This window comes from Felis catus, chromosome C1 (assembly GCF_018350175.1).
Source record: "Felis catus isolate Fca126 chromosome C1, F.catus_Fca126_mat1.0, whole genome shotgun sequence".
Taxonomy (NCBI): Eukaryota; Metazoa; Chordata; class Mammalia; order Carnivora; family Felidae; genus Felis; species Felis catus.
In genome coordinates this window covers 89,506,644-89,520,107 of record NC_058375.1, presented here as the reverse complement: position 1 = coordinate 89,520,107, position 13,464 = coordinate 89,506,644, and the positions used below count along the sequence as shown (strand labels likewise).

General features: G+C 30.5%; 1 long non-coding RNA gene across 2 annotated transcripts in view; it reads left to right on the top strand.

The window, feature by feature from the left end:
* The window catches only part of LOC123378982, a 108,465-nt gene that overhangs the window by 14,773 nt on the left and 80,228 nt on the right, over positions 1-13,464 (top strand). For both annotated transcript variants that reach the window (XR_006582794.1, XR_006582793.1), the window contains exons 2-3: positions 6,845-6,911; positions 7,334-7,466. This is a non-coding gene — a long non-coding RNA (uncharacterized LOC123378982). The remainder of the gene's footprint in view (positions 1-6,844; positions 6,912-7,333; positions 7,467-13,464) is intronic.

Here is a 13,464-nt window from a genome sequence, read left to right as displayed (position 1 = left end):
TATACTATATATATACTATATACTATATATGCATATATATACACATACATATGTACACATACCTATGTACACATACATATGTACATATATGTACATATATGTATATATATATGTATGTGTATATATATGCATATATAGTATATAGTATATATATAGTATATAGTATAGTATAGTATATATATATAGTATAGTATAGTGTATATATAGTGTAGTATATATATATAGTAGAGTATATATATAGAGTATATGTACATAATATATATAGTATATAGTATAGTATATATAGTATATATATACATATATAGTATATAGTATATATATAGTATATAGTATATATATATAGTATATATATATATAGTATATATACTATATATATATATATACTATATATATATATACTATATATATATATATATATATACTAGTATATATATATATATACTATATATATATATATATACTATATATATATATACTATATATATATATATATACTAGTATATATATACATAGTATATATATACTAGTATATATATACTATATATATATATACTAGTATATATGTATATATATATACTAGTATATATATATATATACTATATATATATATATATATATACTATATATATATATACTATATATATATATATATATATGTATATATATAGTATATATACTATATATATATATATACTATATATATATATATATATATGTATATATATAGTATATATACTATATATATATATACATAGTATATATATAGTATATAGTATATATATATAGTATATAGTGTAGTATAGTATATAGTATATATATATAGAGAGAGAGTATATATATATAGTATATATAGTATAGTATACTCTACTATATATAGTAGACTATATATAGTATTTAGTATACTATACTATAGTATACATGAAATACACAAAAATGTATGTAATTTATATTTATGTTTTATTTATTTAACATTTTATTTGTATTATATTTATAATATAGAATTTATATTAGCCCTAAAAAGTAAATTAACAGATTATGATGTAATATGTAAGTAATAACAATATTGTGAAGAAAAACAATGCAGGGAAAATAAAAAGAAAGTTATGGAAGCTACTTTTTTGGTTGGACAATCAGAAAAAACCTCTCTGAGGAAGTGATGCTTGAGCAGCTCTCTAAACAAAGTGGACACTGAGCTGTACATACAGCCATTAGAAAATTAGTTTAGTGGAGGAGAAAGGGAAACAGCAAGTATAAATTCCCTGAGGTGGAACTATGATTATCATGTATGAGAAAAAGCAAGAAAACTAGCAGTTGACAAAAGTGATTAAGGATGGTAAGCATGCTTAGAGCTGAGAAAGGGCAGACCCTGGTTTAATGAGGCTTAACAATTAAATAATTTGGGGCAGTTCTCTTAAGAATTGCAAAAAAAAAAATTATAAGAACAAATTACATAAGAAAGTGAATATTGGGACACCTGGGTGGCTCAATTGGTTGAGCATTCAATCTTGATTTCAGCTCAGGTCATGATCTGAGGGTTGTGGGATTGAGCTCTTCATCACTGCACTGAGCATGGAACCTGCTTGGGATGCATCCTCTGTCTCTCTCTTTCTCTGTCTCTCTCTCTCCCTCCCTCAGCATCCTTCCTCTACTGGCACTCTCAAAAATAAACAAACAAACAAATAAACAAACAAATTTAAAAGCAAAGTAAATATTTAATTAGATTGAAAAATATTCTAGATTTAAAAACTCGTAATACCACAAATGTTTTTCCATATAACACAAATAAACATAGCTTTGTGCTCTGTGGCATCCTCAAGATGTTTTAGGATTTTTCATATATTTATCCAGTCTGTAAGCCCATCAAATGTAAGTAATATCTTTCTTGTTGAAAAAAATTGCCATCCAAACAATATATTCAAACCGTGGTTTTGAAAAAATGCTAGTGAAGAGCTGATATATTTGACTATTATTATTAAAAATCATGCATTTGGGGCGCCTGGCTGACTCAGTCAATTGGGCTTCCAAATTTGGCTCAAGTCATGATCTTGCAGTTCATGGGTTCAAGCCCAGCGTTGGGCTCTGTGCTGACAGCTCAGAGCCTGGAGTCTGCTTCGGATTCTGTGTCTCCCTCTCTCTGCCCCTCCCCCACTCATATTCACTCTCTCTCTCTTTCTCTTTCTCAAAAATAAATGAAACATTAAATAAACGAAAAAATTAAAATCATGCGTTTAAACATAGCTGTTTGGTTTGGTTCTCTGTAAATATAAGTGGGATAATATTTTAAAAATACTGGCTTTCCATGAAATCATTGCTTTTTTAAATAGTCATGAGAAAAGAATTGTTATACACCTCAAAGGATTCACAGAATTAAGTTCTTCACCTTCACATGTACTCTTGATCAGCCAGTTAATATCTGTCTTTATATTAATTTTCATCTTCAGTCTGCTTATAATTTTCCAGTTTGGGTGCATCCTGATCATTTGCTTTTCTGCTGTTCATTATCATTTCATTATCTGTAGTTTCTTGACTGTCATGATGTTTTCCTTTACCTTTGTAATTTTGAACATGAGATTTTTTTAGTTCCATTGCTTTATAAAAAGAGACACTTTTGATATTTAGAAGTTTTTGATAACTTTTTTTGCCTGTTTATGCTTTTAGTTTCTATTTGGATAATTCCTTCCATTCACATTCAAGTTTTGGTATAAATGATAATTATGAAACATACAAAAATTTATATTAAGACATGATCAAGAGCATTTAAAATTTTGACTACATAACGTTGAATTGTGTGATCAAATTCCTATTACACTATATACTTGACTCATTGATAGTTATTGGAGTTTTATCACTTGTACACTTGTTTCTCAGTCAGTTTCATCATATTAACAAGGTAACATGCCATATTATTGGAACGGCCAAATTTTATCGAGAGAATTGGTGAGTCAAGTATTCCAAAAATTCCAAAAATTCCCATGGCCATTCCATCACTACCAGCAGGGAAAATTGTTTGGAGGGAAAGTCAGAGAAGAAAAGACGGTAGTCCTAACTTTCTACTCTTAAAATATCTCTCTTTTGCCAAATTATTTTTTAAAAGACATTAAAATGTTAAAATGCACTGCTGGAGACCCACACAACACTGGCAGGAGGTTGTACAAGTAAGGAAACCCATAGCTTATGCTTTGTTAACTTCCCAGAAAATTGGCATATAGCAATAATTGGAAGACAAACTCAGTGGTCAAGTTATATTAGGTCAGGTAGGAAATGTTAAGAGTCTGGGGTTGTTTTTAAGATTAAATTATGCAACACTCAGAATGTTTAGAGAAATTGCAAGCAAGTGCTTAACACATGAAAACAGTCAAATGATTACCATAATCATTATTATTAGACCACAAATAAACTAATATAACTATTTTAACATGCTTTCTAGAATATACTCACACACATACACACTTATGAACATCTATATAATTACATATTCAGTTATATAAAGTTTAAAGTGTCTTTTTTTTCTCTCTCTCATATATATGTGTGCACACATACACACACACACACACACACACACACACACACAATATGTAACATGCCCATCTTTGCATACTGCCAACTTCTCCTATCTTCACAGGGCAGAAAGAGGTAAGAATCAAGCTTTCTAGTAACTTTTATAAGGGCACTAATCTCATTCACTAGGGCTCTACTCTTATAACCTCATCTAATCCTAATTAGCGCTTAAGGCCCCACCTGTTAATATCATCACAGTGGTGGTAGGATTTTGACATGAACTTTGGGGAGATGCATTTAGTCCAGACAGGTAACTTGCCCTCTCAGCATGCTTTAGCTTAACTCCAAATAATCATTTCTTTTTTCACATATTTATATTTCTAACATATCTGTATTGTCTTAGAATTGAGAAAATGCTTAAAGAAGGGGCAGGGATCTGAGAGAAGCCTTCTCATAGCACAAAGAATTCTTCAACCTGACTTACGTGATGAGTTGATAATATACACATAATTCTCTTAGTGTCGTAAGTGTAAATTAATTCCCATATAACATATAATCACATTTTGTGCCTATGTGCCTATGTGTCTATGGCACATTTGGATTTTTGGAAACAATGAAAATTTAATATTCTTAGAAGAAAGATTAGACTATAAATCAAAGTCAAAATGATTTTCTGGTTTATGTCCTGTTGTGTGGGAGGGAACTGAAAGCTATTTAGAAACTGTCTAGGTCTCTAATTACATTGTTTTTGCACAATTTTTAAATTAATCAAATTTTCCACTTGGATAGAGTTTGAATAGAATTTTTTTTTATTAACATCTAACAAAAACAGAAAAATAACATAACAAAAGGGAGGTATGGACTTTGGAAAACAAATGTTGAAAACAATTTAAGCCTAATTGTGAAATGAAGAAAGCCAATTTTCCTATAAATGACCATTTTCTCTTTATTTCTACTTTATAACTACTGTGTTATGAGAATAAATATGTTATTTCAGAGGAAATACAAGTCTGAAAGCAAGTTTGGGTTTTAGTGTCCATGTAGGGAAAGATAACATATTTCAAGCTCACATGAACTGAGACTAATAAATTCAGAATCCTTAGCGAAAGGATGCCTGAAAAACTTGGCCTATTATCTCCAACAGGAGATATGTAAGATTGTCACAGTCAAAGCTCTGAATAGGAAAAAATATCTCATAGGAAATCAGGACTTCAAACTTAATCCTAATATAATTCTGAAGTAAAAAAAAAAATGTCATGATCTCTGAAACGGAGGATACCCAAATTCCTCCATAAAAACATATAACAAGTGATTTTTATAGTGATTTTTCTGGAGCCCAGATCAGATAAAAAACATAAACAAAAATTTCAAAATTAAGTTTTTTATAATTAAGAACCCATGATAGTCATTCTTTCATACACATTAGCATAGAAACAGAAACATAGATATAACAAAATCTGAGTAAAGTGATTTATTATATGCTATTAAATTTAAAATATTTAAGTTAGATATGCAATTGAATTTTATTTGAACATCCAGGAAGCTATTGCAAAAGTTCAGGGTGAGGAAAAAAAATGGCCAATAAACTAAAATTACATGATCATCATAGAAGCACAACTGGTATAGGATTTTTAAATAATATATTTGGTATATGTCTATTATATTTGATAAATTATATTTGATATATGATAATGTCACAGGTATTACAAAAGACAAGACTAGAATTTATACAAATGATCAATTATTCAAAATAACTTCAATCATAAGACTATAAGTGTGTTTCTATTATGGTCTTATTGATTCAAAATAATTTTGGATTTTATATTTTTCCAATAAATTTGTAAACCATTTTATTTGTTATAGTTAAAGTCTTTATTTTACCATTGTCAAATACTTTTTAATGTTCATTCCTTTCTTATATTTCTTCTGCAAAATAAAAGCATTTTGTTTGACTGCAAGTTTAATATAAATAATATTTATATGCCTTTTTCTAGGAGCTGCTTTACTTTTTGTATGCTCCAAAGATTTCTTGAGATTAAAAATGAGTGAAATTGATTTAGAAGAACATACATTCAAAATAAATGAAAAGTCATACATCAAAGAGTGATTTGTTAACATTCTTCTTATAGCTTTAGGCATTAAATCATCATCTTCATGTCCAGTTACCTTATATTAACAACTAAATTTGAAGGAAATGCAGGTGCTTCTTCAGAAAAATGTCCTAAGATTTTCATTTGGATATGGACATCATCTTCATGATGTGGGTGGTAAAGTCCAAAAATACGTTGAGTTAGCTATATGTTCATCAAACCTTTTTTGGAAAACTGTAGTAAAAGGTTTTAGTCTCCTATGTGTACTCTCTTTAGGCAGAATGGCTCAGCCTCTATTTTGCATACGTAATTTGCATACCCAACTTACAGTTTCCTACCTTTTCCACTTATCATGGCGACTGGCTGCTTGGTGATTTTGTGCACATTAACAAAACCACAAATGGCTAGCACATCAAGTTCTCGGGCATGAACTCACATGTTGCCTCTCAAACCATGAACTCCCACAGTGAGCTGATACTAGGCACTAATGGCCAATTACAGTGTATTATAGCTTATTTTACTGTGCGCCTCACTGAAAGGGAGGTGTTAATTAGTTCTAAGCATCTGAAAAGTGCTCAGAAAAGAGATAATCATAAATTATTGTGAGTTGTCTATCATATTTAGCCATATGTAAAAGAGCATTTTTTTCATTATGTAAATATCTCATGACAGAAGCTGAAAACATAAAAAGGAAATTTAAAAAACCTATTTCATTCTACTGTTCTTTTTCTCCAGTTTTAAGCAATTTTATTATAGTATGTGTCTTTATTCAGTTGCCTTCATGTTTCATGTTTTTATTCCTTGGTATTGTTTGACCTTAGAGCTGTGGGTTTTGTAGTTTTCATGAATTTGGGGAAAATTTTGACCATATTTCCTCAAATATTTCCTGCTCTTCCCCTCTTTGGGACCCACATTATATGTATGCTAGAATCTTTAAAGTTGTCTTACATTTAACTGATGCTCTCTTGTTTCTCTTTCCAGTCTTTTCTACCCCTCTGTTTCATTTTATGTACTTTCTACTGCTATGTCTTCAATTTCATTAATTTTCCAACTATTTTTTAATCCTCACTTGTTTCTCTATAGTCTATCTTTCATCTCAGTCACTAATTTCCATATCCAGAAGTTTCATGTGTCTAATATCTAATTTTTTATTTAATACATGTAGTCTTTCCTGTACCTTGTTGAATACAAGGAATAGAGTTGTAATAGCTAATTGAATGCCATTTTTTCTAATACTATCATATATGTTATTTCAGAGTCACTTTCCACCAATTGACGTTTCTCTTCATAATGGATCACATTTTATGCTACTTTGCATTGCAGGTAATTTTTTGATCAGTTGTCACTCAACATGAATATGTTGGTGATGGTTCTTTTGTATCCATATTTACTTTATGCATATTTTTATCTGTAATTTGTCTATGTATATTATTGAGATTTGCTATAGGATGAAGTTAATTCATAACAGCTTGATAATTCTGATTTTGCTTCAGGTTTTGTTTAAAGGAACTAGAGAAGCATTTATTTTAGATCTAATTGTGCCCATTCTTGAAACAACAGAATCAGGACCATGAACAGATATAAACTTTGGAGATCCTTCTTATTCATTTAGGTCCCAGACCCACCTTTCCCTATTAGCCCTTAGAAGTTCCCTCATAGGCATGGGTTGACCAGTATTCAGTTGAAGACTTGACCAGGATCCTCTGCATATCTTCAGAGCTTTCTCTTTGTGCATCTCTCTCTAGACTGCTACACTGCCCTGCAAAACTTAGCCACTTCAGACTTCCTGGACTTCCAGCTCCATACTCTCAACTCAACAATCTCCAAGTTCTGCCCAGCTTCTTCCTTTATTCTCAGTGGCCTGAAAACTCTCTGAAGGTAATAAACAGGGACAATTATACATCTTGCTACATTTGATTCCCATCTGTCTGGGAACACTATTCTTCATGTGACAACAATGTTCAATAACATGAAACTATTGTTTCACATGTTTAGTCTGTTTTTAAAAAATATTTTAACCAGAAGCACAAATTCAGATCCTGTTATTTCATCTTGGCTAGAAGCGACAGCTTTTCCCATCATATTATAAGATAAGTAGTAATAATAAATAAAAATATAGGAGTGCCTGGATGGATCAGTCAGTTGAGCAGATGACTCTTAATTTTGGCTCAAGTCATGGTCTCAGGGTGGTGGGATTGAGCCCCACACTGGGCTTCACGCTAGAAGTAGAGCCTGCATGGGATTCTCTCTCTCTTTCTCTCTGTCTCCCTCTTCCCCTCCTCTGCTCTCTATTTCTCTCTCTCTCTCTCTCTCTCTCTCTCTCTCTCTCTCTCTCTCTGTAAAATAAAATAAAATAAAATAAAATAAAATAAAATAAAATAAAATAAAATAAAATAAAATAAAATAATAAAGAGTTCTCACCCAGATGGCAATGTAGGAGCCTCCTGAACCTACGTTCTCACATAGAGACACTGAATCAATAGCTACATATAATCATTGCTCCTTCTGAAAGAAATCCAGAAAATCAAGGAATCATTTCCAGAAAATCAAGGAAAATGAAGAAACAGAGGAACATATTCTGAATGAAACAATAAGAAATAAAAAAGAACTTAATAAAACAGAACTAAGTGATTTATCTATTAAAGAGTTCAAAATAATGATCATAAAGATGCTCACTGAGATTGGGAGAAATGAATGAACAAAGTGAGAATTTCAACAAAGATAGAAAATATAAGAAAATACCAAACGGATATCACAGAGCTAAAAATCGCAATAACTGCACTGAGAAATTTAATAGAGGGATTCAGTAGCAGACCAGATGAAGCAAATAAAAGGATCAGCAAACTTAAAGATAAGGCAGGTAAAATCATCCAATCAGAACAAAAAGGAAAAGAATGACAAAGAGGATAGCTTGAGATGGGATAACCAATATTCATATAATAGAAGTCTCAGAAGTAAAAGAGAAAGGGGTAGAAAGCTTATTTGAAGTAATAATGGGTGAAAACTTTCCTAAAATATAAAATATGGCAGAGTAGAATAAAAATGTAGGGCTTTAAAATGAATTCAAAATTATCATCTTAAAATAGACTGTAATCACTCTTAGACATTTTATGTAAGAATCCTGGTAACCAAAAAACAAAAACCAATAATAGATTGACAAAAGAAAAAGAGAAAGGAATCTAAGCATACCATTACAGAAACCCATCAAATCATAATGGAAGAGAGGAAGAAAGGAATAAAGGAATTATAAAACAGCCAGAAAACAATGAGCTAAATGGCAATATTAAGTCTATACCAATCAACAATTACCTTATATGTAAATGGATTAATTCTCCAATAGAAAGATATAGAGTGGCCGAATAGATGAAAAAGCAGAATTCAAGTATATGCAGCCGATAAGAGACTCACTTCAGCTTTAAAGACATAGACTGAAAGGGAAGGGTAGAAAAAATATATTGCGTGGAAATGGAAGCTAAAATAAAGCTGAGATAGCTATACTTGTTTCAGAGAAAATATACTTTAAGACAAAGACTGTAATAAGAGACCAATCCTCAAATAATGATAAAGAGGTCAATACAACAAGAAGATGTAACATTTGGAAATATTTATGCACCAAACCTAGAAGCACCTAGGTATTAAGAGAATATACCTGAATACAGTAAAGACCATATATAAAAAGCCCACAGCTAACAGTGGAAATCTGAAAGCTTTTCCTTCAAGAACAGGAGCAAGGCAAGGATGCCCGCCCTTGCTTCTTATTCAACATAGTATTATAAATCCTAGCAAGAGAAATTAAGCAGGGGAAAAAAGGCATCCAAATCAGAAAGGAAAGAGTAAAATTGTCTTTATTTGCAGATAATGTATTATATACCAAAAGCCCTAAAGAGCTCACCAAATAATATTAAGACTAATAAATAATTGCATTAATGTTGCAGGATACAAAATCAGTATATATATATATATATATATATATATATATATATATATATATACTGATATAGTATGTATTTTTATACACCAACAATGAACTGTTACAAAGAGAAATTAAGAAAACAATCAATCTCATTTACAATAGAATCAAAAACAATAAAATAGTAATAAATTTGGCCAAGGAGTGAAAGATTTGTACACTATAAAGTGTAAGATAATGATGAAAGAAATTGAAGATAAAAATAAATGGAAAGCTATTCCATGACTATAGATTGGAAGAATTAGTGTTGTTAAATTGTCTATATTACCTAAAGCAATCTACAGGCTCAATGCAGTCTCTGTCAAAATCCTAAGTGTATTTTTCACAGAAATAGAAAAAACAATTATAAAATCTTTATGGAACCACAAAAGACAGTGGCCAAAATAATCCTGAAAAAGAAGGATGAAAGAAAAGATAGTCTCTTCAAAAAATGCTGTTGGGAAAACTAGAGAGCCACATGCAAAAGAATGAAACTGGGCCTTTATTTTAGACAACAAACAAAAATCAACTCAAAATGGATTAAAGATTTAAATGAAAGATATGAAACTATAAAATTTCTACAAGAAAGCATAGGAGAAAACTTCAGGATGTTGGTTTGAAGATGATCTCTTGTCTATGACACCAAAAACACAAGCAACAAAAGCAAAATTAGACAAGTGGAACTATATCAAACTAAAAGGCTTATGCACAGCATAGGAAAAATCAAAGAGAGTAAAAAGGCAACCCACAGAAGGGGAGAAAACATTTGCAAAATAAATATCTGATAACGGAATAATATACAAAATGTATAAGGAATTCATACAACTCAATAGAGGAAAAAAACAAATAACCTGATTAAAAAATAGCACAGGAGGGGTGCCTGGGTGGCTCAGTTGGTTAAGTGTCCAACTTAGGTTCAAGTCATGGCCTGGAAGTTTGTGAGTTTGAGCCTCACATCAGGCTCCACACTAGCAGTGTGGAGCCTGTTTGAGATTCTCTTTCTCTCTCTCTCTCTCTCAAATAAATAAACATAATTTTATATAAAAAAATAGCACGGGACATGTCTCCAAAGAAGGCATACAAATGCCCAATAGGTATATGAATAGATGCTCAATATCACTAATTATCAGGGAAATGCAGATCAAAACCAAAATGAGTTACCACCTATACCTGTTAGAACGTTAGAATGACTATTATTAAAAAAATGAAAGATGGTGAGAATGTGAAGAAATTAGAGTGTGATAAAATGTAAAACGGTGCAGCTGCCATGGGAAATAGTATGGAGGTTCCTCAAAAAGTTAAAAATAGAGCTTCTGAGTATACACCCTAAAGAACTGAAATTTGATCCTGAAGGGTTATCTGCACCCCTATGTTCATAGTAGCATTATCACTACAAAGATATGGAAACAACTCGTGTTTATTAACAAACAAAAATATAAAGAAAATGTAGTATACACATAAAATGAAATGTCAATCAGCCTTAAAAAAGAACAAAATTCTGCCATTTGTGGCAATATCCCAATTTTTGCATTACTGTGGTTTGCGCCACTGTAACTGTCGGTTAAAATCAAGATTAAACATCTTGAAATAGGAAACCATGTCTAGAAACACTTTTGTGCTTTTTTTCTGTGTGCTTTTCCTTAACATAAATTCAAATATATTAGTAAGGGTCAAATTATCTCCATCCATTGAACAGAATTATTCACGGATACACCTGCTCATTTAACCACAGGTAGATGTGATTTTTAAGATGAAACCTAATTAAATATTTCTTACTTTTAAAACCAAGAAAATGCAATAGCACATCCCTGAAGGACCAGGGATAACAAATGGAAACTTCTAAAAACCTACTTACTGAGATACAATGGGCACATGTGCCAAGAGACTAAGCCATTTTTATTAAAATATCTATTACAACAAAAAGATGTTATATTCTCTGGAAGCAAAGAATGTACCAGAAGATAAAGTATTTAACAGTTATCTTTATAATTTTTAGGCATATTCTGATAATTATTTTGCTGATGAAAGATGCATTTTTTAAATTTTTTTTTAAATTTTTTTGCTAATTCAGGTCAATGGCATATATGGAGAGTTGTGATTGATCTAACCTCGTATTCCTTGTTGGCCCATATCTGGTATCTCACACTGACATACAAATCCCAGACCATCTGGCTACTAGCAGAACAGGTCAGAGGTCAAGGACTGTTTTAGCATAGGATAGTATGCCAGCTGCCTTGTCACAGTCTTTTATTGTTATTTTCATCTCTGTTATATGAAGGTGTCATTTCCTGTTGCCTTGGAACCTTTGAGATACAACAGTCTTTGTTTCATAAAATTGAATCAATTGAATAAAACTGACCTTTTCAAATGTTGCATGAGAGTAAAATAGTGCAATTAGAAAATAGATGTAATGTATGTAAAGAATGATGATATATTAATATTCCTTGGTTAACTATAGTAATTCTCCAAACATCATTTTTTAAAATTACACTTTCAAAAATGCTTTTAAAGAGATTATTCTTTATCCAGCAGAATATTAAAGAGTAAACAACTTACCAAAGGACAAGACTCTTTCAGATACATTCGTGACTATGAATGACAAAAAAAAAAAAAAAAAAAAAAAAAGCAACTTTGTACATGGGAAGATGTCAAACTTAAAAAGATGAAGCTTAAATTAAACTCTGGTCAGCAGTAAAGATTACTGATTTTTAAAAATTACAAATTTTGGGGTGCCTTGGTAGCTGTCAGTTAAGCATCCAACTCTTGATTTTGGCTCAAGTCATGATCTCACAGTTCATGAGTTTGAACCATGTGTAGGGCTCTGGGCTGATAGCACAGAACCTGCTGGGATTTCACTCTCCCTCTCTCTCTGCCCCTCTCTGGTCTCTCTCTCTCAAAAATAAATAAGTAAAAATAAATTTAAAAAAATAAAATTACAAATGTTATGCTGATTACAATGCAAATGGATTATGTATTATAATGTAAGCATTATTTTCTACAGAATAAAATTAGGTTTATTAAAATTGTTAAATTGCAGTGTTGCCATATATATGAATAGGAAATTAGTTTCATAATCAAAGATAACCAGACACATTTTAAGGGATTTTAACATTTTAGCTCATTTAAAAATTATTCCTTATTTAAATGTCATTTCTTTTGAGACTTTTTTGTTGAATTAAATACATGACATCATGTATCTAGCCACATTCTAAAGTGACATATTAATGCTATATGTAAATATATATATATGTAATATCAATGATTAATGAGTAATTTTATAGTTGTCTTTCAAACTTTTCATAAAACATTGCATTATAATGTAATACATGTATCTTTTGTAAAGGAGTATTAAAAATACCGATAGGTTCCAAAATCAACTGCTTTTGTCATTAATCTAATTTTATTTATATAGTTAATATACCTCTACCTTGTGTCACATACTGTACTACATTATTAGGATCCTTAGGTCAATAAACACACCAAAAATTCATGGATAGTAGAGTAGGTTCTTTTTGATATAAGAAATTTATAATAGTCAACAGGTTGATTTCAGTGGAAAGGAATAAATGGACATAAAAAAATAAAAGAAAAAACAATTTATCATTCTATTATAAAAATAAGTGAAGATTTGAACACAATTGAACCTAAAAAGAAGTAATTTAAAAGGGTGACAACTTATAAAAACACAGCTGAAAAGAAATAAAAATTAGGTATATTAGCTGATGTAAAAGAAAATGAATGATTTTTAAATATTCTCACAGTCTCTACATATCATAAATATATATCCATACACATAAAATTTTATATAATATCTGTAGTCTCAAAACAATGTATGCAAATAATATTGTTACAAATTGAATCACATATAAAATGTTTGACAAGACTCCTTGTTCTAAGTAGAGTGGTGGCAAATCTTTCTCCCTCACT